This window comes from Schistocerca piceifrons, chromosome 1 (assembly GCF_021461385.2).
Source record: "Schistocerca piceifrons isolate TAMUIC-IGC-003096 chromosome 1, iqSchPice1.1, whole genome shotgun sequence".
Classification (NCBI taxonomy): Eukaryota; Metazoa; Arthropoda; class Insecta; order Orthoptera; family Acrididae; genus Schistocerca; species Schistocerca piceifrons.
The window spans coordinates 139204692-139213826 of NC_060138.1; the positions used below are offsets into that span (position 1 = coordinate 139204692).

The 9135-nt window shown below is 43.2% G+C and overlaps 1 non-coding gene across 1 annotated transcript; it reads right to left on the reverse strand.

Annotated features, from left to right (window-relative positions):
• Positions 1-8670: 8670 nt before the first annotated feature.
• Trnal-caa lies at positions 8671-8745 on the reverse strand. Its single transcript has one exon. It is a non-coding gene; the product is annotated as a tRNA-Leu (tRNA).
• Between the last annotated feature and the right edge of the window lie 390 nt (positions 8746-9135).

Consider the following 9135-nt stretch of genomic DNA (forward strand, 5'->3'; position numbering starts at 1 on the left):
TTCACATATAGTACTTTGTACAACGCTTTCGCATCAGCGCAGTATGACGCAGGCATGCAATATTACGTACCAATTTGCAATGCAGATGAGAGTCTCATATTTACTGCGAGCATGACGTATGGTATTTAAATAAGTTGGGCTCTGCACGCTAGCACTATCCTCTGACGCTCTCTGAAGTTTCTTCTTCTCTTAATGCGCAGTTACGTGAAGTATTTCTTCAACGGATTTCTAAATTCGTAAGCAAAAGTACAATGACAAAAGTAACTATTTCGATATGAAGAGGGCGATTGCACAATATTTTATATTACCAAATCTTGTGTAACTGTAATGAGACAAACACTTTTTTAAGTGAAGTAAATCATTCATCTGTTAATGGCGTTTAATGAATTCGTTACAACAAAAATCATTATTGAGTGTATACAGCATACCATAGATGTTAGATAACATTGTATCAACGTTGTTGTTCAGCTATTTTTTTTGTTCTGTTATTAATTTAAACTGTTAGTCGTTTTCTAACGACAAGTACTCAAAAAATATGGCATTACATAACGCAGTTAAATGAGGTACAATTTTTTTGGAGTACAGGGTGATTATAATTTAAGTTACAGCTTCAAAACGCTATAAAGAGAGCTCCATTTCCCAGAATGACATCAGATTTGAACCGAATACTGTTGGAGAAGGAGGAAATGTTATGGAAACAAAACAATTTTCCGAGCATTTTTCTACTACATGGTGCTGTAAGCGGCAGGATATGCAAAACAAAAGACCCGGGCATAACTGTCTCAAACAGGATCGCTCGCTGCTGGTAAAGTTCTGTTACAAGAATGGCGACTGTCCGCCAGTAGCTGTGCAACAGTAGTTTGCCAAAGGTCTGGAGAAAATGTTTACGAAATTCGAAGAGACAGGTTCTTCTGAAGTGCAACGAAGCAGAGAGAGGAAAACAGTTGATCCGACGTCAGTAGAAGACGTGGCTACATCACTGCAGGGGAGTTCGAGCGGTGGTGCTGCGCAGCCATGCAGGGCACGGAAAACCCCTCGAACTTTGGCATGCCCTTGAGCACGGTGCATATAATTCTACGAATCATCCAGCATTGCTATCCCTACAACATTACCCATTTTCAGGAGCTGCTTCACGTTGACCTGCCAGTAAGACAAACGTTTGTTCTAGAATTGCTTCTGGCATGGAAATGGACAAAGAATGGCCGCGGAGATTCTGTTGACAGACGAATCTCATTTCCATCTCAAGGGAATATCAATACACAGAACGGGTCCTATTGGTTCTGTTACCTCTACCATCACATGGTAAACATTACGAGAGTGTTTTTGTGCATCAGTGTCATTCCAACTGTTTAATAGCGTGTATATGTGGATTGCATCATATTTTTTACAAGATGGCGCTCCGCATGGGCATAGGCATTGAAATAGCTGCTGCAGAGGCATTTTGGAAATGCTAGAACTATAAGCCGTCATTTGAATACAACCTGGCAGTCCAATGACCTTATCTTAATACTTTTGACCTGGCCATCGGTTATCTGAAAGATGTTTTGTTGAGTGCTCTGAATTGAAATCAAGCACTGTGCAACGCATTCCGCACGTAACCTCTCAAACACACTTACGTCTTGTTCCTCGATTTCAGCTTGTGGCGGAAAACGGTGGACAGCATATTGAACACGTCTTGCACCTGTCTCACGATAATTGGAAACCGATTTCATTCTAGCTTTTTATTCCGTTTTTGGCCTCAAAGCAATTAAAAACCGATGTCACTGTAGCCTTTTTGCGCGGTTTTTGGGCTCAGGACAGTTAAAAACTGATGTCACTGTTCATTTTTATGCGGTTTTTGGGCTCAGGACAGTTAAGAACCGAATTTTCCCATCCGGTATGGTACGATAATGTTGTAGTGCATAGGCTTACCCAACTAACAGTGCCACAGTTGTTAAATATCACACTTTGCCAAACTTGTGCGGTCTTGCAAAAACCACAGTACGATTAGTTTAATGTGCAACTTACACCATATTCGTCGTGTTGCGAGTCATCTATCATTTGTGGCCCAACTCTTTTACTTTATGAAGCTTACAGCGCCTTCTAGTGGGAAAATCTTCTTTAAAGTAGTTTTGTTTCCATCACGTTTCCCCCTTCTTCAAAAATATTCCAATCAAATTAGAAGTCATTATGAGCAGTGGTTATTTTTTACAGCATTTTGGAACTGGAAATTTACTTAAAGTCACTCTTTATATCTATACAACAGTTAGAAAGTTGTTATTTTACTCATAAAATAAGGGAATTCGCGCAAGACAGATATACAGGGTGAAGCAGAATTCCAATGAAGAAACTTGGGAGATTCCGAAGGAATGACTTCCAAGTACTTTTTTTATGACGGACCCTTGGTCGCGGTGCATTGTTACGAGTACTTGCGTTTCGTTTGCTTTCTCACTGTCATTTACCTTTGTATCAGTACTGCACTGAAAGTACCTGAACAATAGTCCAAATGACATTATGCTCTGTGAGTTTTCTCTGGAGACAAAAACGTTCCATTCACTCGCGCTTCTTATTGTTGACAACAATAATGGCCATAAGCCTCAAGCCTGCATTCAGTACTGCTCGTATCTACGGTCGCCAGACACGAGAACAATTGACATATTTCTGGGAACACGTGAAAGCCCGAGCTTACGAGACTCGTGTCAACACCGACGTGGGTCTGGCTGCTAGGATTGTTGTGGCCGTGAAAGTAGTGCACCACACTCGTGGCGTTCTTGAGTGGTAAGAAAGTCTAGGGTTCGTTGCAGTATCCTTTGCTGTGGTCATGTTTGTCAACATTTTAAACAGTATCTATAAGGAAACATTAGTACTACTTGATGATCGGTAAGATGAAGTACATTAAGGACAACATACTGGGGTGCCCCTATTAGTTCATACTATCCTTTGTCAGAAGGTAGTACTGAATTACAGTAAAATGGCATTCGAACAAAACTTACACTGTTATAAATGCTTCAGCGCTGAAAGAAATTCCCTTCTTGCTAATTACTGTTCAGCTTTCTTGCGCGAAATATTCATGAAATTCAGTATGCTTAAATTGTTGCGGGGAAGGTGAGCCAGACAGTCTTTTGTTGGCCGAAGAGGAAATCTGAGAAATAATGGGTCCAGTGTGTAGAATGTAAGAAATGAGCTCACAAATCATGTACCCCAAGGACAAATAACTTCCATACATGTGAAAATTGCGAAATTGCATTCCAAAGCTATTCCAAAGCTATTAGCTTAATACAGAACTTTTTCTTACATTATTATTTCAGTGTCTAAATTGGTCTTAATATATAGATACAGGTGTTTGTTATTTCCTCGCGCTATACGAGATTGGAATAATAGAGAATTGTGAAGGTCGTTCGATGAACCCTCTGCCAGGCACTTAAATGTGATTTGCAGAGTATCCATATAGGTGTAGACGTAGATATTGGTGCTGCATCGATCGTTGTTTGACTATTTTATTCTGATATAAGTTTTTCGTAACAAATATTTTTTGTCGGTCTAAATAGCACTGATCACCAATCCCAACGTCTGTGATAACCAACCAGAGATCGAGGCAAGTTGTGACAAAAATTTGGTCTGACAGAACTCTTTACCTGAAGAGCCAAATGCTCGATTAGTCCCAAATGGTGTTAAAATATACTACGCAGTATGCTAATGACAGAAAGGGAAACCGTAAACATTGCTTCTTTAAAAATTGAAACTCATAAATTATGACAACTTGATGTAGTCCCCCGTACGCCGCTTCAGCGTAACGTCTACGCAACCGAAATTTAGAAAATAAGGCCTCTCGAAAGCATACGTCCAAAAATTAGAGAAGTACCTGTGTCGCAATTAAGAAGTGTAACAGCAACAAACTATCTTGTCTCAATTGACTTCTCGAGCCAAGTACGTATACAACAGCGCTCCTGGCGTTTTAATCCAGTACTGAGTCTCGTCTGTCTCGAGTGGACATTTGCGCTTACACGTCTGCGCAAAATTCCGTGTTTTGCATGAGCTGATTGCTATGCAGTTTATCATCGGAACTGTGAAAGAGAAGTTACGAGAGGGCCATCCTCTTTACGAAAAAATCGAAGTTTAATACTGAATGCAGGAACAAGCAATGATAAGAGAGTTCATTAATCACCAAAGATGTGTTCGTGATGGAAGGTATTTTCAGAGGTCCTGAGAACTAAAAGAATACGAGGTGTGCCATCCCGTATAAATACATTAAATTTTTCGAGAAAATATGTAGTTGCAAATACATCAAATAATATCCTGAACGCAGTAAATAGCGCCTATTCTTTGTAACTTTTATTGCTAAGTAACTAATGACATAGAAAATTATGGATTCTGGCCATTTCTCTGTTGAAATAAATTTCTTCAAAACACGTTTATCTATGTATGTTCTTATTTATCCATAGATAGTCTTTCTCTCTGTGAAACAAGGAAGCCCTTTTTCTTCTTTTGGATAGTTTGCCTCTCTTGTAGGGGAACACTACGAGTACTAGGAAAAAACGCCAGGGACTTGCGTGACTTTTTAATATGTCACGAAAAAGCAAAAAGCACAATAGAGATTAAGAAGAGCTCTTCGTATGCGGAAGTCGAACTGTACGAGTCCATTTTAAAAAACGAAGAAACGGCAGGACACTTGCTTAATCCACAATATTTTACTGTGTGCACCATTGTTTCTGTGACAACACTGAGCTGAAGGTGACTTCAGATGTTTAAGTCATTTTATTTTTTATGCCAAATGATGAAACTTTTAGTGTTCCGAAACCGGTCGTGCACACAATAAAAGAGTGTGGATTGAGCAACTGTCCTGCTGTTTGTTCATTTTTCGAAGAAGAGATTAAGAAGACTCGAAAGTACAACATTCATTTTTGTAACAGTAGTGAGCTCGACCATGTTAGCAGACGCCATCAAAGGCCCCTGTTTCCGCGCACTCGCAGTGAGCAGCATACTCGGAAACGTAAATCTCCACAATCTCTATAGCTCTCTGACGTCGCAAATACACTGGCGTTCTGGCTGGCTGCTGATTTACACGTGGCACGAAAGGCGCGCACACTTCGCGTAGTCGATTTTGACTAGAAAGTCGCTCCTGTAAAACGGCCTTCAGAGACGGGGCACAAACTCGGGTTAGTGAAGGGTGGGGCGGGAAGCCGGCCATGCGTTCTCAAAGGAACCGTCCCCCGTCCCGATATGGTTGCTGGAACGTGCAAGTAAGGGCACCGCTGTTACTCACAGTCGTTTCCGCAAACGTCAGCTAAGAAATTTTTTTTGTAAGGGTTTTTCTCTTTCGGTCTTACCTTGCTCAGTTTCCTATAATTTCCGACCTCTACCTGTAGACTCATTTTTCAAGATTTCAATTTCATACTACTTTATCGTCTGAAAGCTATACACGAAATTTTGGAGCTTCACAGACACTCTGCAGCGGAGTGTGCGCTGACATGAAACTAACTGGCGGATTGAAACTGTGTGCCGGACCGAGACTCGAACTCCCGACCTTTGCCTTTCGCGAGAAAGTGCTCTACCAACTGAGCACGACTCACGCCCCGTCCTCACAGCCTTCTGTCAGTACCTCGTCTCCTACCTTCCAAACTTTACAGAAGCTCTCCTGCGAACCTTGCAGAACTAGCACTCCTGAAAGAAAGGATATTGCGGAGACATGGCTTAGCCACAGCCTGGGGGATGTTTCCAGAATGAGATTTTCACTCTGCAGCGGAGTGTGCTCTGATATGAAACTTCCTGGCGGATTAAAACTTCATAGACACTGACAGAAGAAAATCGTAACTCTAAGAAGGAGTTGGACGATGTGAACTAAAGTTGGTAGGCGTGTTTCTATATCTGAAATATATCTATTCAAATTTTACGCCAATCGCTTATGAGTAGCGCTATTAGCACCACTACAAGTATACAAAAAACGTCTGCTTTAAATACACGCTACAACGCTCGAGACAGTTAGTTACCTTTGAGATTGGACGTGGTGAGTTGATGTCGGTCAAGAATGCCTGTAAGGCGACAGAGACACCATTATCAACACCACTCTGAGTTTGAACGAGGTCGTGTAATGGGGCTACGACAAGCTAGATGTTCCTTTTGCGATATTGCTCACAGACTTGGTAGGTATGTAGCCACAGTACAGGGCTGCTGTTAGGAATGTACGGTCGGAAGGAGACCGGACTCCCGAAGGCAACATGGCTCTACAGAGAGGGAAGGCCAACGTCGAAGACCATCGTGTTCAGCATATGTCTCTAGCGCACCCTACTGCATCTGCAGTAGCAATTTGAGGAGTAGTTAGCACCACAGTCAACTGTTATTAGTCGCTTACTTACTAGTCCCTTACTTCGAGGCAGATGCCCTGTAGCGTGCATTCCACCACAATCTGCGATTTCAGTGGTGTCAAGCGAGAGCTCATTCGAGTGCAGGCCGGAGATTTCTTGTGTTTTCCGATGAAATCTGGTTCTGCCTCGCTGCCAGTGATGGCAGTGTGTTGGTTAGAAGGAGACCAGATGAGGGGCTACAGCCAACCTCTATGCATGCTAGACACTCTGGACGTACACCTCGAGTTATAGTTGGGGGCATGACAGTAGGAGCACTCTCGTGGTTGTCCCACATAACCCTGGCTACAAATCTGTACTCAGTCTTGTGATTCGACCTGTTGTGCTGCCATTGATGAACAGTAGTCCAGGTGGTGAATTCCAACAGGATAACGCTCGCCCCCCCCCCCCCCCCAATTGCTGTAGTAACTCAACCTGGTCGGCAGTCCATCGACGTGTTGCCTTGGCCTGCTCCAGCGCTGGAGCACGTACGGAAATCATCGGACTACAGCTCCAGCGTCATCCACAAGCAGCATTAACCGTCCCTGTAGTGACCGACTAAGTGCAACAGGAATGGCAATTCGTCCCACAAACTGACATCCGGCGCCTGTACGACACAGTGCATGCACGTCTGCTCGATTGTGTTCACCATTCTTGCGGTTACACCGGTTATTTAAGTACCAGCATTTCACATTTGCTGTGACTCGCATTCGGGAGGACGACGGTCCAATCCCGTCTCCGGCCATCCTGATTTAGGTTTTCCATGATTTCCCTAAATAGTTTCAGGCAAATGCCGGGATGGTTCCTTTGAAAGGGCACGGCCGATTTCCTTCCCAATCCTTCCCTAACCCGAGCTTGCGCTCCGTCTCTAATGACCTCGTTGTCGACGGGACGTTAAACACTAACTACCACAACCACCACATTTGCTGTGGTTTATCTCGTGCTTACATTAACCTACGACCTTGCAATGTTAATCACTTAAATATATTAGAAATGTATTCCCGGAATTTCATTGCTCCGCATTATTTATTTTTTGATGCTGCGATTTTTTCCGCCAGTGGAGAAGGTTGTCTAAACCGCAACGGGAAGTTATTAGTATCGCTCATTGTGTTATTCCGACTCGCGCCACTTTTTCGTTGTTATGTTGCCAACATCTCCGGAAAGTATCTATACAGTGTTAGCCATACAGGATATTTAGCCTGTCTTTAGTTGTCAAAGAGTTTACGTGTCTTTGTTAGTAGCGGCGATTCCTAAAAATATGGTTCAAATGGCTCTGAGCACTATGGGACTTAAAATCTGAGGTCGCCAGTCCCCTAAACTTAGAACTACTTAAACCTAAGTAACCTAAGGACATCACACACATCCATGCCCGAGGCAGGATTCGAACCTGCGACTGTAGCGGTCGTGCGGTTCCAGACTGTAGCGCCTAGAACCGCTCGGCCACTCCGGCCGGCTGAGACCATTAAAATATTTTATCTATATATTTGTTTCTCTAAGAGACATGTCTCCTTAGACAACTACTTCCGGTTCCTGACCTAGAACTGGATCTGGTGAAGACATTCCGTTATGAACTTGCGAAGCGTACAAGTGGCTCTGATACGGACAAGACGAACGTGAGAACTCAGTCCGTTGTGGCATTTCTGAGAACCAGTCTCTCGTGAACTTTTGAGTGTCAGTCGAGCGATGACGTCGGGGAGGTAACAGGGAGATAACAGAGCGCTCTACACACGCAGCCCCCGCCACTCCCTTGCAGGCAGCGGGAAGGGGCCGGACACGCATGGCCACATACGCCTTTCGGCAGGCGGCAACCTGAAAGGCAGGCGGCAACCTGTTGCTCGAGTTCTCGGAATCGCCACGCACAGTACTCACTGCCCACGCCAAACCAAGCCTGCGTTCCACTAGAGCTTTGCCGTTTGTGCTGCGGTTTTAACAGTCGCATGCGCATTCGCGGAAAAGTTTTGTCACACTGACAACTGTTTACACACGGCCTCCTAGATTCCGTCGGCGAATGATCTTGCTACACAAAAAACAGCGCCCTACGAATCTCACACTTTACGTTTATTGTAATAATGTGTGCAAATGACTGGTTTTCTTCTCAAAGGATGTGCTGTTTTACAATGAAAAGGTGTATTGCTTATTTACTTCCTAAATAAAATTGGTTTGGTGGAAAGACATATTAAAAATTAGCCTTACCATGTGAAGAAAGAGGTGTAACCCGGTTTAGAGGTATTAAGTACCATAAGGCATAGATATTTACAGGTTGCTTCAGAACTCCACCAACAAAACTTTACATTTTATTCGGGGATATTATCTGAGTATTTTGGCACAGGGACATGTAGTCTTCGATAGCTCTTTGCCGGACCGAGACTCGAACTCGGGACCTTTGCCTTTTGCGGGCAAGCGCTCTACCAACTGAGCTACCCAAGCACGACTCACGTCCCGTCCTCAAAGCTTTACTTCCGCCAGTAGGAGACGAGGTACTGGCGGAAGTAAAGCTGTGAGGACGGGGCGTTGTCAAAATACGCGGCTAGCTCAAAAATACGACTGATTTGTTTAAAACTGTAGTAGTTCATGCCCGAGAAGTAAATATTGTTGCAGAGACAGGCACTATTTTTCTCAATGATACGAAAATTCTATGTTAAACACTGACCTTTTATGCTGTTAATTATGAGTTTAATAATACTTATGGCAATGAGAACAAGAGTTTTACCAGTGAGCGACTTGCTCATAAACAAGCCTGAGCCTCATGTTATTATTATCTTTCGATTCATCGTGTATACTTCATGAAAACTGTTCTGTAAAAAGTATTTTCATTTAC